Source organism: Paralichthys olivaceus, chromosome 6 (assembly GCF_024713975.1).
Source record: "Paralichthys olivaceus isolate ysfri-2021 chromosome 6, ASM2471397v2, whole genome shotgun sequence".
Lineage (NCBI taxonomy): Eukaryota > Metazoa > Chordata > Actinopteri > Pleuronectiformes > Paralichthyidae > Paralichthys > Paralichthys olivaceus.
In genome coordinates this window covers 24,201,092-24,221,317 of record NC_091098.1, presented here as the reverse complement: position 1 = coordinate 24,221,317, position 20,226 = coordinate 24,201,092, and the positions used below count along the sequence as shown (strand labels likewise).

The 20,226-nt window shown below is 44.6% G+C and overlaps 1 protein-coding gene and 1 long non-coding RNA gene across 2 annotated transcripts in view; one reads left to right on the top strand and one right to left on the bottom strand.

Annotated features, from left to right (window-relative positions):
- The window catches only part of plxna2 (plexin A2), a 161,343-nt gene extending 148,742 nt beyond the window's left edge, over positions 1–12,601 (bottom strand). The window contains exon 1 of the mRNA XM_069527668.1: positions 12,073–12,601. The gene's annotated coding sequence lies outside the window, so the exon portion shown is untranslated. The remainder of the gene's footprint in view (positions 1–12,072) is intronic.
- Positions 21–19,954, top strand: LOC138410637 (uncharacterized). Its single transcript, XR_011243336.1, has 4 exons — positions 21–7,151; positions 15,149–15,228; positions 19,174–19,249; positions 19,468–19,954. It is a non-coding gene; the product is annotated as an uncharacterized lncRNA (long non-coding RNA).
- Positions 19,955–20,226: the final 272 nt, after the last annotated feature.

The window sequence follows — 20,226 nt, the reverse complement described above, 5'->3', positions numbered from 1 at the left end:
GACCCACCATCAACGGTATTCATCTCCCTGTGTGTGTACACTATAGGAATTTTAACGAGTAGAAAGGGGCTGAATGAGGCCGGTATGCTCCACAACTGTAGCAAAATTATAAGCAGAAATGAATTTTATGGGTTTTCTGATGAATTAATTGAGACGTATACATAAAGTACCAGTAGGGTGAGCTGCGTATAGCTTCACCAACCTCTGAGACAGAAACTCTAGGACAAGTTCAAGTCTAGCACGTGTGAAATGTATAAAACTGCAGCTATGTACCAGAACTCAGAGAAGAGCTCACACTACATTTGTATGCAAGTCCAAGTGGGACAAGCAATGAATATAGATAATAAATAATAAATAGAGAAGTGAGTGCCGCAGTAAGCATTAGTGGAGCCTTGTGCTTGCCTGGGTTTGTAAAAATCCACCTGATCGTCCTCTGGAGTGCGACAGCTGCTGACAGGCCACACCAGGACAGGACGGAGCTCAGAGAGCATGCTGGGAGTCTGAATGAATGACTGGCGGGATCAGTGCTGAAGTGCACACGCATGCCTTCCGGCCTGTTCCGTGTGAACCCCGTACAGGATGCAGTGCTGGCTGGGATATGGTGGAAAATCAGCAGTGGCTGGTTTCCTGTGAGTCAGTGCAGGGACACGACCACAGCAAGCACTTTTATAACAAAACACAAGAGTGAAGTTTTAGGAACACTGCTGCGAGGTTTGCCGAACAAGATCCTTATTTAATAACACAAATGTACTGTAGTACAACATTGCACAAAAGAGTTTGCGCTTCATGACCTACATTTTCTTCATAAATAGTGGAAAGGACCTTTTTGAAACTCAGCAGAAACGTAAAGACAGGCGGTGGCATATAGAATATGCCCTGGAGTGCCGGCGTACGCAATACACTGAGAAGCACATTCATTACACATGTGGCACAACTGCTCCCTGGTTGCTTAAAGCAGAATGGGTGAGTCGTGGGGAGGTGGGAGGTGGAAGGAAGTAATGTCATTGTGACCTCGAAGGTCTGCGGTGAAAAATTGTGTGTTGGCAGAGTAACTGCAAAGCGTGGTATTAGTCACTGTAGCTGTGAAGGTTGAGTATTGTACTGTATAATATACGTGAGAGATGGAAGCAGCGTTTGTATGAACATTATCGTGCACCACTGTGATGAAGCACGGAGAACAGCAGAGGATCGGAGGTGGAAGAAGTCCAGTTCTCATTATGTTCAAAGTCACAGGGACCAGAGGGAAAAGAGAAACAGCCCTATGGACGTCTGAAGATTATACTCTGCCGTACACTGCCAGGCAATACAGAAAAACCCAGGACTCCACTCCTCAGACTATTACTTGCTAGCCAAGTAAGCTTTTTCCCTCATTCCCATCACCCCTCTGCCTTCTTCCACACCTGCAGTGACTCTGAGCTTTCCCCTTTCTGGTGAACCGAGGAGAGTGAAGCAGCCTGAAATGAGACGGCGAGGCCCACATGTATGATAGTTAAACCATACACGGTTCCTGGATGTCAGAGCCGCTCTGAGTCTGTCAGAGGTGTATGAAGAGCTACTGCAGCCAGTCCACTACATCAGTGAACCTGGGGATAAGTGCTTCACACTCATTTTCACAGGCCACAGGCTCCACAGTCTGCCCCCTGCTCTGCTGTATAGATATAACAAGAAGATAGTGGGGCCATCCATATACTTCAGACAGACGCTGGAGTACATCTTTTATATGTGGCCGCTGAGCCTCATACATCTATCCATCAGTAGTCTTCTTGTACTACATCTTGATACAGTCGCCCAGCAGAATGGCTTGGATCTCTGGAAAGCATGTCATTGATGTAATCACACACACTTGCATGCACATAAGTAGGTCTTGGGGGGGGGGGGCATTGACATTCAGAGCGAGAACTATCTAATTCCGGCTCTCGCGTTAAACGGACTGTAAATCTTACAATGCTTTGACTGTGCATCATGTAAAATGCCGGGCAGGAGAAATGCATGTTTAAAGGGCTTAAGTGTAACAGCTCTCCAGTGGAGTGTCTCATATTGCATTCAGTCACCCGGTCGCATTTACAAGCTCACAGCCTCTGTAGCCCAAAGCAGCATTTTGCTTTCTGAGCATTATGGTTTGATCAATCTTTGTTAGTAAGATGATTAAAATTAGCATCTGTTTTATTGTTAAGAAAGTGAGGCAGGCTGGGACCACAGACACAAAGAGAGGGGTGGAAGAAAGAAAGAGCAATATAGGGGGGGGAAGAAAAGAGCAATACCTAGAAGAGCAATAAAGAACATGGAGTGACGGAGCAATAACTGAAAATAAATCAAAGAAAGTGTTCCCACGCCAGGTCGGTGTGTCCAATGCCAAACTCAGGGGATGTGAATTCCTCTGTGGCAGTTTTCACCTCACATTAACTTTTTCCTTAGACCGCACACATAGAAGATGAGGGATGCTGTGGCTCGACTGCTTTAAAAGCGATCATATTGGACCACGGGTTTAGTGAAGCAGTAAAATGAGGCTTCGGCAGGCAAGCTGGCCTCGCTCCATCCAATTGAGAGATGCGACTGAAAGCCCTCCACGATAAGTGTGCCGTCACGTGGCAGAGGATATGATGAAGCCGATGCCTGCGTCCGAGTCAGCATGAACACAGCGTCGGTGCAGCCAGAGTATTTCCCAAGATCACCACATTCTGTCATTCTCAGTTGGGGGAGATGCTGCACAGGCAAAACATGGGGAAGGCTACTTGGCAGGCCGACATTCAAGCCAAACAACACAGTCCTGCTGCTGCTCCCCATTAACTGCATCAGCAGCAGGGAAAACATATAATCATACTTCAGCAAAAAAGAAAAATGCAATAACAGAAAAGAAGAAAAAAAACCCCCGATAAAAATCGACTATTTGCTTCCCTGGAGAAAATGTAACTAAGGGGAAAAAAGCCCCATTCAGCATTTCATCAGTAACATAAATAGGAGCAGCTGGAGCAGACTAACATGCTAAAGTGGGCTAATTAGGACACTTGGTGGTTGGTTCACTGCTGTTTCAGTCTGGCTGGGACCAACTAGGAGTCAATGGGAGAATTTTCCCATTAGTCTGGAGCATTGAATCTCCAATCTCACCTATAGAGCATCCAGAGCCTGTGCTGCACATTCTGTGAGACTGCTGTAGTTTTCTTTGAGTAACTCTGTGAGAAAGGTGCCAGTCCTGCCTGGCACATGCTGCCCTTGACTTCTGCGAAAACATTTCCTACGCCGTCCCTCCCTTCCACTCTCCTCCTCTCTTCCTGTCTGACTCAGTGTTGCAGTTAAAGATCCCAAACGTCCCTGTTTCTTCCTCTGTTTTGCACCAGAGGCTGGATACAGTGATTTCAGTTTATTGTTAAACTGCATGGTTTGACACCTGACCTTAGTGAGTCATGGTTGACGTACAGATGGGCCAGCACGAGAACATTCATATTATGCTTTTCCGGTGTTTCTTTCCTCTATTGTGTTATGTAGGTTTTTTGGGGGGTATTTAAAGGTTCTGCAAAGTTAAAAACCCAAAGTACACGTAATGATATCCGAGTAAAAACCTGTTTTTGTTAGATGACGGTTCTTTTAGAAACACAACCTTGAATCTGTAATAAAGGACACTAATCTAAGAATGACCCCTGGAGTAAAATCAGTCTGGCTGTTTGTCTGTCTACACTTTTTACCCTCTTTTCTTCGATTTTCCTTTTTCTGATTGGTTGCGTCGAGGAGTAGTGTACAAAGAGAGGCGGGGTGGATTACCTTGAAATGGACGCTACTGTACGTGTTGTCAGGGCAACAGACAGGCAGACACAGTATATTTTAGCTTTTCAGACCGTAAGCCATTGAGGCTATTAACGCGTTGAGCGACACAACCCATGAACACTGTAGCCTTGGTAAAACAAACAAAGGCGAGGTGCCCTTTATCAGCCTTGTCAATGTATGCACACAAGGAATCCATGAAGGATTTACGCTGCGGTGAGAAGAGGTGTGTGAGTAGGAATGTGCGTGTGTGTACTCTGGATCTATTCAGCAGTGACATGTTGCCCAGCAGCCCCTTCTCTCGCTTTTAAAACTAATTTTCTTTTCAGTCAGGAGGATGCGCAGCAGACTGTGGGCGAAGGTCCCGAAAAGCAGGTGAATACAAAAATGTGCTGACATTTCCCAGCATCCAAGCCACATGCCAGTCCCCTCTGGCATCCTTCCACCCAGCTTACTCTCACTCGTGCTCACTCTTCCTCCCTCGAAGAGATAGAGAGAGGAGAGGGAGGAGGGTGAACACGGAGGGGATGATGCTGTTAATCACCAGCTTTTAGAAGAAAAAAAATTAAATAAAGAAGCAAGAGCTTTCAATATTTCTCATAAAGAAAAATACAAAAACTAAAGCTTAATGTTGAACAAAGCCTCCTCTTGAGTGATACATGAAACCAGGCAAGAGCAAATTGTTTATATTCAACGTTACGTGCACAAAAAAATGAAACGTAAATGCAAATTCACTTCACCTATTCACCCCTCGTCAGGGTGAACATGTTCTGTGCGGCAGCAAATGCAATGAGGCTTGTGAAAAGTACTTATGAGTAAACATTGCATTGACAAGCACAGAGACGCTTAATGCAGTCACAAAAAGAAAATATTCAGGAGCTTTCCCAGTTTTCCCTGTGAGATGAATGTGGAGATAAAGGTGTGTCTGAGGTTGTAGCAACATTAACATGTCAAACATACTTTGAATGCACCTTCTATGTGGATCAGGGGGTTTACAACAGTGTAAATCCCTAAGTGTTGCAGATTAAGACAAGAAAAGGGAACTGACTCACTGCTTTCAAGTACAAACCTGCCCCTCTCCCTGATTTTACCTTTGCCTCCCTTTGGCAGGCCACAGAGCTGTCATATTTAATCAGCGTCCTCACAGACAACACAAGGATTTCAAGTCCTCTGCTGCACAAGGCTTTGCTGTCGCACTCGGACAAACTGTCCAAGATCGCCCCAGTTCGAGCTCCTTTAACAGCTCAGGAGTGACAATGCCTCTGACCCACATTCAGCGAAGATGTCGTGATTTTTGATAATGACTTCTGCATGATATCCCATCATGTCACTTTGTCTACACTAATGCCTTTTCTCTGCATCTTCTGTAGGGTGCATGAAGATGCCACTGTCATGTTTCACATTTCATTGATTGTGACAGAGGCAGAATAATGTGTCTGTGTGAGTGAGCTCCCGCAGCTCCACTGAGTACATGCAGTGTTTCCCCTTTGATAGCAAAGGAGCACTGGGAAGTACGAGTAATGAAAACAACATCTAACTTGCCTTTTGAGAGATTCATCTTGATAACATTTGTCTGGCAGGAAGAAATACCGGTCAGTCGGCAGGCACACTGTACATGTAGCTCAATTTAGTTTGTACAGCGTGATACACAATGGCCGTTTTGTTGATATCATTTGATAAGACGGGCTCCCACAAATGCATCAAGAAAACGGATTCATTGTTCCTCAGCATCGAGCACATTCCACAAAGTCCTGTGTACAAAGCTGTAATCTTAAAGGTCAGACCGAGGTCAGAATCAACTGCAAAAGCAATTACGTTCGAAAAGTGTTTTGCACATAGCATCGGCACAGACTCTGCTTAGTGTTTTTGACAAGCTGCCTCCCTTTTTTCTAAGTACCTCTCATCCCTTTCACTAACCACTGGCTTCAGTGTGTGGATCACAGTCATGTAGTCATGCATAAACATGACTGTTATCCCAGAGGAGAATTCATTTCCCCCGGCCTGGACACTATAAATCACCTTGGGCCAAAGTAAAGAGTCTGGAGTTGCAGGACTGGTGGCAGTACCTGTGGTCCAAACTTTTTTTATTTTTTATGATACATCTAAAATTGCACCGTCCTGATAAAAGCATTCACAGTAACCGAAAACCTTCCATGTTTTTTAAAATTACACGGGCAGTGTTTAATTGTTTGCCTTTACGCTTCCATCAATGTTACAGAGGAATTAGAGAGTGGCCTACATTCTATGAGTTTTGGGAGTTTCAAGGTCTTTCATCATCAATTTAGCCCAATTTACTTTGGTCTACAAAAAAGTTTATCAGTTTGTGTCTGTGTCTGTGTGTGTGTGTGTGTGTGTGTGTCCTTTCTGTTTGCCATCTCACTGGGGAATTAATCTGGAAGTCTCTATCCCCCCTTTTCTTTCCCTGCAGTCTTTGCTGAGGGCTGAGAATGAGGCTGCTGCCACACACAGAGAGGAGCCATCCACAGAGATAAGACACCATGGATGACTGAGAAACAGTAACAATGCAGGGAGCATAGGTGCAGGTATACGCATGTCACTGAGGCTTGAAGCACAACATGAGTGGTGTGTTGTCCTGCAGCCCCATATATATATATATATATATGAAGGGAAAACCCAGTACAACCAGCAGAGAGAGGATTGAGGTAAATATAGTGACAGGTGAATCTTACAGTTCTTGTGCAAATGCAACCATAAGTCAATTACACACTGCTTTGATAGAGCACGGGGAGCTAATGGCCGCAATAGGCTCCGTTGAGTTGAGCCTCGTCCTGTTTGTAATTGCTCTAGTGTATGTAGTAGAGGGACAAAGCTGCTGTTGGCTGCGCTCCCCTACAGCACATGAGCAGACTAGACAAGCGATGTCTGCACTGGTTTTCCTGCAGTAACCATAGCGACACACGTAGGCAGAGGCATCCTCATCACCAGGGGGCAGTGTGGGCAGCAGAGTATTGTGTTGCCCTCGCTGCCTGCCTACTTGTGCCTATCTACACACACACACACACACACACACACACACATACAAAAGATACATGTGCCGCACAGTCAAACGACAATAAATTAAAATGGACACAAACACATGCAGCCAAGCACACACTCTCCACACACACACACACACACAGTCATCTGCTCCTGACAGCTGCCCCATGGCGTCTTCCACAGCACCCCCCCCCTCTCTCTGCCCCTCTCTCTCTCTCCCGCTCCTTTTTTGTTGCTCACTTATTGTCAAGTTTCCACCAAACAAAAACGCACGTCCTCCCGTGACACCGGCTAATTGATTATTGATGGTTCCGGGCTAAACTGACTTATATTCAAATGGACGTGAAAAGAGAGAAAACGGCGGAGACAATGCGTCCAGTGGCTTTCATGAAAAAGAAGTAAGTCGAGGCATTTGCATGTAAAGTTCGAGGTTTTTTTTCTGCTCTGTCCTTTCTGTTGTCGTGGCTCTGATAAACTACTCGACTAACGTGGAAGCAGTGTGGGGTTAGTGTTTTGGAAACAAGCAACCAGCTGAAAAGTGCTGGGAGATAAAACAAGTGAAAAAAAATCATCACAGCCCTCATGGCCTGCTGAAGTAACAGTCTGACTTCCAACCGGTGTGAAGATCAATCACAAACAAACAGCCAGACTTGTTATTCTACGGGTCCCTGTGCCAGGATTGCTGCCCTTATCACTGGCATCGCATAATTTTGTCACACGTGGGAAAATATAGGACGGCTTCTGACAGCGGAGATCAGATAAAGAGTGAGAGCGCTTGGGCAGAAAAATGTGGAGATGGGGCTGAATGCCTGAGCAGACTGTTGTGTGAGGGAGAGAGAGACAGATGATTACTGCAGGCAGATTGAGGCACTGAAGAATGGCGGAGGCGCAGGATCCCGTCCCATGGAAATGTGTCATGAAGGCAGTTCCATTAACATCTTAATAAAGGCGTCTCTGGCCCTGGAGAGACCCTGCGCTCAGGCTGGCTTCTCCACTCACACGGGGGCCCAAAGCGGATCTGCAGCATGTCAACGAGAGAACATTTAGGTTCTGCCAGTATTACATTGTGAGGGTGTTAAGCTTCCCAAAGGAGTAGCCTAAATGCCTACCCACAAACATGCACCACTAAATTCCTTTATTCCCCCGTCCCTCTACTTTCATTTACTGTCCATTTCTCCATCTGCTGGATTTAGTGGCCCTACAAAAGGCTTTGTTTCGGGCAAGCTGGCAACTCTTTGGGACGGCAGAGAGCACGCTGGGGTTCACTGCTAACTTGCTGCCATCAATGGAGAGAGCAGGGTCTGAACTGGGCAGCCTGGCAGAGGGACGATTGTGAACCGTTCCCCGCCCGTCTGATGAGACCAGCTGGAGACTGTTTGGAAACCTGCACACACACACACACCCACACGCACACACACGCACACACACACACACACACACACACACACACATACACACATCCACAACCACACCCAAACACCACAGGAAAAACAAACAGCCAGCATCGTGACAGAAATGGGGAAACCAACTCTCTCCAATCTCAGAAATAAAAACACAGCAGAAGTGAAACATCACAACAGAGAATGTGTTCTGTTTCTTTCTGGTCTCACTGTGTATCATGAAAAACTAAATGCAAAGGTGGTAGCTATTGATTTCTGCACCCTGTGCTACGTGTTGCTCATACTGGGCAAGCTGCTACTTAACAATGTAGTGGCCTGTAGTCATCAATTTAAAATGGCTTCAACGATTCAATACGTCACTGAAAGCTACGTGCTCAACTACTCAAGATGATGAAGGCGGCTGCAGCAGCGTGACTCGACCGTTAAATGCAGCCCTGTGGTGTTTTCCAACATCTGCAATTGTGTGGGAAGAATAATTCTGCATCCCGAGATCTATATGTTAATATCAGGGGAGATTCTTCATGAGAGAACATTCAGGACTTGATTCTTTTTTTTTAGCACAAAGCAGAGAGACAGAGGGGCAGTGACATGCATCAAAAATATTTCATCCCTTCTTATTCAGACACAGACAAAGTAAATGAAAAATCTATCTTTCTCTCAAAGAAAAGAGATCTATCATCCGTCCATATAACGGAGAGAGTCTGAAAATCAATTTGCTTTGCTTTCTAATATAAGCTCTGCTGCTGGTGTGGAAGCGCTCCAATATCAGTTCCCAATTTTAGCAGTGATACCTGCCTGATATCCGAGCGTCAGAGTCATTGTATTAAAGTTCTGTGTCATCGTATACCAGAGACAGACAGTCGCTCAATCAAGATATCAGAGTATTTCCTCTGCGGCCAACAACAGCGTCAATGGATGAATGTGTGTGAGGATAATTATTGCCTCAAGAGACAGGTAGAAAAACTTGTGTTGTTTACGATCATCCAGAGAGGAGACGGCGAGCACAGAAAGTGTGAATGTAACCGTCTTCTTGTGCGGTTGAAGAGAAGGAGGCTCAGACTGAATGTTCTCCCTGGCTGCACTGCACTTGATCAATGTCACCACAGATCCAGATCTCCCTCGTGTCAATCCTCACACGTATACGCACTCGCCGTTTGCGCGGACCCCAGACACAAACATGCACATAACAAGGCCGAGGGAGCGGAACGTGCGTGGGTCAGGGGGATTGAGATCTCTGTTGTGACAGCTGGACAGTTGAGGGGTTCAGATAAACAGCCCACAGTGAGGCGAGACGGGAGGCCAATCTCATTCAAACAAACACTCGCTCACTATTTGTGCACTCCAGCCGATAGGAGGAGGAGGAGGAACTGTATCTTGTGAGAGAACGAGTCAGTGAACTCACAAAAGCACCATTATCTGCTCGTGTTCGTGTGTTTGCATGTGTGTGCACGAGGGGGGGGGGGGGGGGTACTCTGCCCGTTCGGAATACAAACTGGCCGAGCACGTTTGCAGTATTCACTCATTAAGAAATAGGTCAAGGATTCTGCCTGCATGCGTGGAGACTTGTCAAAATCTCTCAAGCTAAACTGTGGTGAGTCTGGCTGCCTTCAGGGGAGAATCCAGAGAGGAGCGAGCAGTGCGCTGTGTGTGAACGCTGGTGGTGACACAGCACACAGAGAAGCAGCAACATCTCATTCAGGGGCAAATCGTGCAGTTAAAGAAATTAGTTGGTAATGTCGTAATAGTTGTTAGAGAGCGTAAGTGAATTGAGAGAGGTTGCTGCGGCCCGATAATTAACTCAGCTCGCCGTTTGGTCTCCTTGCTCTTCAACAACAGAGGACGCTCTTGAGCCATGTGCGTCTATCAGTTGAGTCTGTCGCAGATACTGACAGATGCCGATTGTGTCTGTTCCGAAAGTCGAGATTAAACGTCTGCAGCTCAGTCCCGACTGAAATATCCGTAACTTGGTGAAAAAGCAGCTATTAAAGAATAGTCCTGGACAGACTTATGCAAATCACTCCATCCCCGCTGACCACACAGCTTCTCCGTGAACCCAATGAAAACATAGCAGCCCCCCTGCGGAGAGGTGAAGTGGAGACAGGCAGCAGCAGCAGCAGAGAAACAACCCTCGCTCCACGAAGCTCGATCCAAGTTTGTCCAGTCGAAGCGATTCCTCTCCAGCTCGGTGAGGTTAAACTTATTGATTTCACGAACGTGTGATGTTGTGTTTCTCGAAAGGCGTTCTTCAAAGGCATCACTTGAAAGCGATTCATCGAGCATGAATGCTTAACATCTCTGCTCATATCCTCCATTATTTAAGAAGAGAACAAACCCACTGTGAGTCGTCGCCTTCAGAATTAACTTTCAACAACACCTTTGGAAATATTTTTTAACAGCAGTTCTCTCGTATGATCTTGTCTTCAAAGAAATGCATTAGCAGCAATAAACCTGTCATATGCAGTTAATGTCGGCGCACAAATGGCAAAGTGGATTTGAGCCGAAGCAGAACCAATAGAAATGTATAAAACAGTCATATAACTAGTCAGAGGACTGATTGCTCATTGGTACCAGCACACCATCACTTCTTTTTTTCATTAGACTGAAGTTAATTAGCTGAATTTAATCAGAGTTTCTTGTTTCTTCTTCTCAAAACATCTATTTTCACCCCGGTGCCTGTTTGTTGGGTCAGACCGTTGTTTGACTCTGAGATAGATATTAAAATAATGATGTGAGAGGGTCACGCTCCAACGCTTCACATGTAAGGAAACTGTGATTTCACCAGGAAGAGACGGGGTTTTGATTGTGCGAGCAGAGGGATTAATATGCTGCCCATCCACTGCGGCAGATGTACGTTATTTTCATGCAAATGTTCGGCAATTTCCCACTTAACACACAACATTTATTTTCTTTAGAGTCATTGTCACGGCTGCTTGCCGGAGCGCTGATCGGCTGACAGAGGATGAAGATTTGTGGGTTCATCTGCTGGATTGGACAGATGAGGTCTAGAGTGGATGTGGGATCCTAAATTGACGCTAGTTAGTTTGACATTAGATTGGTTGTATATTATATATATTAGCTTTTTGATGATGTTTTTTTTTATAATTTGAGATTTGTTTTTGCACCATTTGGAAAGGGAAGAACAAATCTGATGAGAAATTAAATACAATTTAAAAGGAACCAGATCAGTGACTTCATGGAAGTATTTCACTATTTCCATAAAAAGCTGCATGTTCAACTGACTTGGGGTTCACTTGTTGCAGTGACTCCAGGTCTGCAGCCTGCATGCTACCAGCAGGCATATCATCTAAACCGGTTTATGTGTGATGTGTAGTTCTTTGAATGAATGGCAGTGAGATGCTGAGCTCAAGGTCAACAAATAATCCAAATCATTGCACAGTCCAGCAGTGAGATGTCTGCAGGCAGCAAGACTCCAAAAATAACTCTACAGGTAAAGTCCCATCATTAAATACTGTGGAACAAGATTGAGACAAACCAGAAGCATCTCATGAGCGAGGATGAGGCTGAGTGGAAGTGTCATTTCTCTGGAACAGAGGTAACACTGGTGCATCAGGAGGAAGCCCAATGAATGAATGGGAAAAGAGCATAAACGTGAAGGATCCTGCTCCACTTCCAGTGCAATGAATCCAAAAGCAAAGACAGTAAACCGTGCATTTTATTGGTCTCGAGCATGTGCCAAAGCCACGATGAAATATTGAGGCAGGCACCTTATCAGAGCCTGCAGCCTAAAAATGAAAAATGTCTCTCTTCACTTGTCTCTCCGCAGAAATCAGCTCCCCTCCGAACACTGGCTGGTTATTCTGGGGAGGTTGTAGCGCATGTGACAGTCGTGTGAGGTTTAAACCAACATTTACACCCAGTGAAAACCACATTCAGCCTTTTTTAAAAATGGTTCACTCACCTCCTCATTTAAAGTGGATCTCCCTGTTATCCTGTTTCTCCTCCCGAGCGCGGCTGATGTCTTCTGGGTTTTTCACTGATGCGCTGCGGGACTCACATCCACGGCGGACAGAGAGAAAATTGTTTCCAAGGACAGAGTCTCTCTCTCTTCGGATGATTTTACCCTCGGCGCTTCTTCCAAAATCCCTGCCTAGGAAAACCTGCTCCGCGTCGGCTTCATTCACTCGCGTAAAAACCGTCAAATTCTGTGCGTAAACTTCGCAGCGGCGTCGCCAAGCGTCTCCAGTCTCCTCCTGGTGTTACTTCACCGGACCGTGTCAGCGCAGTGGCACATTCCTTCAGTTTGCGGGGGGTTTGGAGTCCTCCAGGCGGATCTACTGTGCGCACAGGTCGGCCAGACGTGCCATGGTCCCGACGGTTGTGGTTTGGCCGTTCTCACACAGCTCTGCCGGACTGCCACAGATTAGCGGCTCCATCCATGTACAGTAGCGCGAGTACGGCGCGCTTGGCACACTGCGCATTTAAACCCAGCCCCCTCACACTCTCACGGCTTATTATGGTGTTAACCGTTTCCGCCCTGAGACAAAAACTTTCACAACAAACACATCGAATTCAATTTAGGACGAGATGCAAATAGTCACATATTAAAACATCACATACACACTAATGAGAAGTTTATCATTTTAAAACACGTTGTGCTCCGGACATGATCCTCTCAATATAAATCGTGTCATCACTAACACGCGCACTGAGTGTGAAGTTTGTAATTTACAGTTTGGAGATCTGTCTCTAAAAAGAAATAACAGATTTAAAACAACAATCTTAATCTTTTTACAGACGCCTAAATCGACTGAATGTTGGATTGTGCATCAAATGTATAAAAAGAGGAGGATTTTACCCATCACACAGTTTTGTGTCACACGTTTGAACCCATTCTGTTTCTGTTGGAATACTGCCATCTATAGACCAAACTGAGAACTGCTTCTCTCTCTCTCTCTCTCTCTCTCTCTCTCTCTCTCTCTCTCTGTGTATGTATGTATTTGTTGCACCACCCACAAAAAAGAACAGAACAAAGCTGAGAGACAGGTCCAAGTATTTTCTCCTGAAATGTTCTGTGGCACGTTTTCGGTCCAAATACATTGTTAGTGCACGTGTGAGCTATTGTTGATAGAAGTATACGTTAAGTAGCAAATAGAAAATTCACGACTCTTCTCGTCTTTATGCTGCTGCCTCTGTTTTTTTTTTGTCCTTCACTTACAAGTCAATGAAGACTAATGTTACTCCGGCTGCAGACACGATCAAATCATATTTATTTAAATCTAAAGGCGCCCAACAAATACTTGCCTGTCACTGCTTTCATTTTTATTCATAAGTGATAAATCTTTGATCGGCGATCTCCATATCAGCCACAGACTATTGACTTTTAGCTTTCTTTGCATTTCTTTCCTCGAGGCCGGATCCTGTTTAAAACATCGTATATTTCTCTCTTTTCATCACGATGATGGAATGACATTGAAAATCACACCGGCACCAACCTCTTATCTCCTCGCATCTGTGCCCTGAGTGGGTTATGACAAAAAAAAAAAAGTAGGCTATCCACATTCTCTGATGCATCAATAATGCAGAGTAGGGGAAAGGAAGTCAGTGTCTGCCATCAAAAGTATTGCGAAACTGCCAGGAGGAAGAAGATGTGGAACAACCAGTGTAAGTACACTAAAAGCACAGCGCCCACTTAAAGACAGGGTCAATAGCTGGAGGGTGTCCATATTGGTATTCCACCGCACTACCTCTCAAATGGATCTTAGTCAACCATGGGCGGCAGGGGTAATCAAATACAGACTTTTTCAATCCATTACTCAGGGCCCTGTTTGGAGCCGACCTGTTTTGAACAAGCCGTGATTTGTTTGATTGGGACATAACTCAATTCATTGAAAGAGCATATTGCAGAGAACTGTCTTGAAGAGGTTTTGCCGTTATTTGCAAAGAGAGAGATGATAGATCAACTCATTGTGAAGGTGAAGTCTGGTTATTACGACCAGCGCGATATTATCAGTCATGTTTCACCTCAGGACACGTATCGACTCACTAAGGCTGGTTACAGAACAGTGAAAATTATATAAACCTCTATAATAAATGAAGATTTTATAAATAGAATACGATTTGCAAGCAGAGCAGCCTTTGAATCATCACATTAATTTCTTTAACTTCCTTAGATTTGATTAATTATTTTTCAGTGGACATGCACAGATTGCATGAGACAAGTAAACCAAGAGGAAAATATCTGTTTTCTTGCCTGTCTGTCGTGATCAGCTCTGTTACTTTGCTCTTTCAAGCATTTGTATTCAACACAAAGTTGCTCATTGATGTGCTCATAACTCACAGATTCACCTCATGTCACAGACCTTTATCAAACCCTCGCCTCTCCTCCTCTGCAGCAGAGTGTCAAGAAGGCCCATGTCCTCAGCGGTGTTACCCAGACATACCAGCCCTGGCCCCTGTCCACACTGCATCTGAAATCAAAGTGCACATCATTGGTCATTAGGCTGTTGTCAGATAGGCAAGCCACTGGTCACTTTGTATTTATTTCTACATTTGGAATCGAGCCTGGCAGACAAAGACGGCTCCTGAGTGAAGAGGTGCGACCAGAATATCGAGGGATTCAAAGCCCGCAGTGGGTGAAGAGGTTAATTGCTGGAATTATGCTCGTGTGATGTGCAGTACCCACTGTTTATGTCTGGATGTATGAGGCAGCCGGGTGCACGCTGAAAGGAAGGGGTGAGGGGGTGACACTGCAAGGCAAGGCATGTGTGACGGGAGATAGAGACGAATTCGTGGCAGAGCGCGAAGGCTTATTTGTCGGAAGATCAGTTCAGTGAGCAAATCAAACGGTGGTCAGGTGGAGGGGTGAGAGCTGTGCCGGGCATGAGGCCCCCAACGGTAATGTGGGGCGATGGCCGACTGCAGGGCTGCCGCTTGACCGTTCGCTGATCAAAGTGCTCGCACGCAGTGATTTCATACCGTGCTGGAAGGTTTCAAAGGGGCCTCTTGTGATGCCTTTAATTCTCTCTCCCCTACAGCCATATTTGAAGATATCACGAGGGAATGCGGCAAACTGTCGACTCCACTGAAACTCCATTCCGTCTCTTCTCTGACCCGTGTGAGTAACGGACCTGAGTGGAGAGGAAAACAAATACCAGCAAACATTTAGATAAAAAAACATAAATTAACTGTAAATCCGATGAATATGATGCCAATTATTGATATTCCAGGTTTAAATCACATCAGTTATTGAAGGGGACAGTTTAGTGAACATCATTATCATGTCATATTTATGAGTTTAATTACTAACGGTGTGTCCACAGTGTTCAGCAAGAATAGATAAAAGATTCACAGACACAAATACAACACACAGTTTACATAGCTTCATTATTTTCTGTTGTATTACAAATAAGTCATATTAATTATTGTAGAGCTGTCAGCCAGAGGAATGTGCAGCGTGTGTCTTGGGATGTTTGAGGCACGTGAACCGGGTCCATTAGGAAATCCACCCCCCTGCTGCTTATACTTCCCACTGTACACCTGAGTGGGTACGAGTCCATACTCACGAGGCTCCGGGGGACCACCACCACACAATCAGCAAGTGGAAACTAAGATTCTTACACAATCACATTCATACAGGTTGCCCATTACATCAGTAACAGCCTACTGATGGAAGTGAAATGAAGCCAAACACCATCTTGCCCGGTTGCTCAGTTTTAGTCAACAAACTCTGATCGCTTGGGGGACGTCAGGGCGTCGATGAGAGTTTGTGTTTCTAACAATGTTTTGTGTGATTTAGTTTTCTGTCCTCCTCGGGGGGAAAGAATCCCAACATGAAGCTCAACTCAACTTAACCCTTCTGATCTGTGGACCAATCGCGTGTCTCTCATTGGCGGCCTCGCTTAAGCTCGAAAGGATTTATCAATGGAAAAACTAAATTAAAAAAGCAATTAATTTCCACAGGGATGCGATCACAGGAGACGTGATAATTGCGAGTTTCTCTGATGTGTTTGCATAGTGAGGCATTGTTTTAACACTATTATTATTTTAGTCCTTGCTTGGAGGCATTTTGTGAGCGGGTAATCTCACAAATCGGACTTCTGGCAACGAATCATGGACGCAGATTCCATCGGTATGGAAACACGGCACCTCAAAAATAGCAACGGAGCGGGAGAGAAAGTGAGGCAGGGAGAGAGAAAGTGGCAAAAGTACTGATGGGCCAACTTTCAAAGCATTAGAGCGACGATTGAGCTGTCAGAGAAGATGAATAACGATAATATAGAAAAACAATTAGGTGTTTTGTGCCCAGAGCGCAAAGTAATTTACGCCGCTGCTTAACTGCAAGGTAAGCAAAATCTCAAATTACAAACCAAATAGGTAGTCTTCCAATTTGTTGTGCTGTTTATCTCCCATGTGTACACAACCACCAACAAACACACAGACACAACTAACCCTGAAAAGACAGGGAGGAGGAAGTGGACGCCAGGGAAAGAGCAAAAAAAGAGAGAAAAGATGAGCGGAAGTCCTCTTAAAATGCAAAGTGTTCCCAACAGATAGTGGACCGCTTTAATAAGATGCTTATCAGAATATGAATCTCAGGAAATTGCCAGCTATTTATTTCACCGTGGCCGCTCACTTTGCCGCAGCCCTTGATAAAGCATTTTGTTTTAATTAGACACATTTCCACACTCCAACAGGGATGACCTCTTATTATGGTGAAGTGGGTCTGCTTAGCAGAGCAGGCAGACGCCAACAAGCTCCTCGGTGCATCTCAATCATCCCTCATCCACGCTCATCTCGGGGGCCCGGGTCCAAATCAAAGGAGTCACTATTAAGCAGAACCAAATTGTTTAACACGCTAATCTGCTGCATATTTTTCATTCCTTCCCCCCATTTGCAATTGGAAATGAGACATGGTGAAAAATATCATGCAACGTTTTGCATACTAACAAGGGACCTTGGATATCCTCATCCTTCACGGTTATGGAGGCTGGGATGTGTTCCGCAACAATGAGAAACACATTTTCTGTCTCACGATTGCGACGGAGAGAATAAGACACTCTATCTGTAGTGTCTGTAAAAGGAAAAGGAGGGAAATCCAGACAACTGGAAGCGATGGGTTGGATTACTTAGCTCACTGTTTGATACCGGCTATTTCCAGTCCCAACGAGCAAGCTCGCAGAACTGCTACATGATTTTAGAGCTTATAAGGCCTGTTAAACAGAGAGGGAACAACATACTCAGTCAGCGTGCAGCCGCTGCTACGTACCGCGTTGCATCAATATAAAAACAGCTGCCTTGTACTGAGCAGCGAGGGGTGTGCGGATGAGGGAAATACACAGTCAGATGTACTGACTAAATATTGTCACATCGCAGCCGATCTGACATTTGCTTCTGGATGCGAGAAAGAAATCATCGGGCTCTTTGACAGATGGAGCTCGTGTGTCACCTCATTTCATTTGGTTACTTCCAACTCAGAGAGGAAAAAGATAGATAGAGGACAAAGCAATTACATCCACCATTACATGCCATCACGCCTGATCTCCTAGGTATGAGAGGGAGAGCGCCGTGAGGCAGAGGGTGAGACTGATGAGAGCTTATACCGGCGGCTTGAGACCTGCTCGGCTCCAGACAGGGATTTAGGTCTTCCCGCCTGCCTGCCTGTCCATAAGGTAGCACACAATCACGGTGATACCTTAATCCAGCCTGGCCTTTCGCACGGGGCCCCAGCCAGTGGCTCGTCCAGATATGGAATGTAAATGGGGGGATTGAAGATATCAGAGAGGAAATGCCAGCGTGGTCATTAACTCCCTTATTTTTGTTCTTAGTGTCACGAGCAATAAAAAAATAAGGACACGAGGATTATGTGACAACAGGTAAATCCTGAAACACTTCTTTTAAACACACATTCTGTCCGTGCACGTGAACAAAATCACACAACAGAGCAGGGACAAAACAAATCTGTTGTTTGCTAAGCAGTTTCCTTCATAAGGTCCATTTTCATTATCAGTAATTACATGAGATATTTCCATGAACACCAACTGATGTTTTCACAGCTGGAGGTTTAGCAGCGTAATGTGAAAGATGTAAGTGAGCTGAGCCCCAATCTTCCTGTGGGCACAAGGAAAAAAAGAAAATGGAAGCCAGATAGCAACATCTACTGTAGCATCTGGATGCTTCAATCATTCCCCGCTTCACCAAATATTAAAATTCAAATTGGATTAATTCAAAGTTTCATTTCTTAATCATGAATTATTCACCAATGAAATAGCTCCAAAGCACCACCCAATGTATCCTGTAGGAGTTCTGGGCTATCATTATCTATAAAAATGGTATTAAAAATGTACATCTAGCCTGAGGACTGCCTCGAAAAATTCCTCATCTGTTCTGCAAAGACGTTTCTGAGACGTATCGCACAGAGCAGGTGCCACTGTGGCTACATGCAAAGAAATGTGTACATCAGTTTCACACGTACGATAAATAAACCGAGTTCAAAACATGTTGAAGAAGAATGGAAACGATGGAGCGTGGGTTACTTCGATGCTGAGTAGAAAACTTACAGTGGGAAATCTCTGGATTGGAGATTTCTGCCTCACTTAACTGAGAGAAAACAAGTTAGATTGATGTGATGTCCAGTGTTCAGTGTTGGTGGAAGAGGGAAGTTCTTCCCCTCTGACCTTTATCCAAACCATCATGTGCACGGTTGTAAGGTGTAACGATGACAGCAACGTGCAAACATGTCAACTTGACACACGATGCGTTGCAGAAGTTTCCCATGTACAAAATAACTCAACAACAAATCGTAAGATAACCAATCATTCATTAGTATATGTTACAAACTAGTCCATTTGGAAATAACATCATTATGCTGTAAGAATTTAGCATAGCTTGATCAGGGTGTATATACACAGCCTCCCTGCTGAATCGGCCGATCAAGTACTGTCTCACATTCTACCCTGTATTACTGCTAATGCAATTAATCCAATATGTTCAATATCAATGCACACTTTATTTTCTCATTAATTAAATCTCATTCACTAACGACGAGTTTGTTTCGCTACAGAGCCACAAATAAAAATACCGTAAACCTGCCATTGTCCATTATGTGAGGAAATAAAGATCACAAGTCACTTCCTGTGGTAAGTGCTTCCTTTACTACATTTACTTGTGCATGACACATTCATGAGCATGCAATGTAATTTAAAAAGAATCGTAACCACTGGGCTACTTGACTGACCTCCTATCATCACTGCTTTTCTCAACATCACGGTATAGAAAAACACATTTTACACAGTTTTAAACTGTCTGCACTGTCTCTCCTTCCCTTTTCTCTCCACCTCTGTGGCGTGGCCTTTAGTTTTCTCTGTTTCAGTCTGTGTAGGTGTCTCAGAGAGCACATCAAGATTTCCTCCCCAGGGAGCCATGACCAGCCAAACCCCCCAAAGATTCTTAGTAATACTACTATTTTTGTGTAGCCTGCTCTGGCATGAGCCCTGTGCTGCACAGCAAACATCGCTGATGGCTGAGAGTCTGCAACATGCACACATCCTCGCTCTCGCTTTCAGGTTTCTCCTGTTCTTTTCTTTCATTTTGAGCCAAACATGTTGTTGCAATATTTTTGTGGTCACAGGAAATGGCAGCAAGAAAAAAAAAAGAAATTTAGCTATTGCTGCCACTTTCTGGATAGAAGCAGCAGAACAGCAGAACAATGCTCCTTTCAATGTGACTTAGCGTCACAGTTGTTGATGCTAATGTTAATGTTGAAATGTCTGGATCTTGCATTACTCTGGGTTTGTTTTATTCCAGGGTGTATTTTTTTCATCCTCCCATTTTGTTTGTCTCCTTCTGATCTTTTTTTTTTTTGTACTTCATACGTAGTTGGGGAAAAACAACAAATGTTCCCAGCCATGAATTTGTGATGATGTCTTATCTTTGTGTTACAAGAACAAAATAAAATAATAAAATCAAACACCACAAGGCTTTTTTTTTAGACTTTTAAGATAAATAACAAAATAGCTCATCACAAAGCTACTGGAGCGAAGTCTGTGCAGTGGAGCTTTTTTCCTGACTTGATATGACGTGTATTCAAGCACGTGCATGCTGTAATGATGAATCT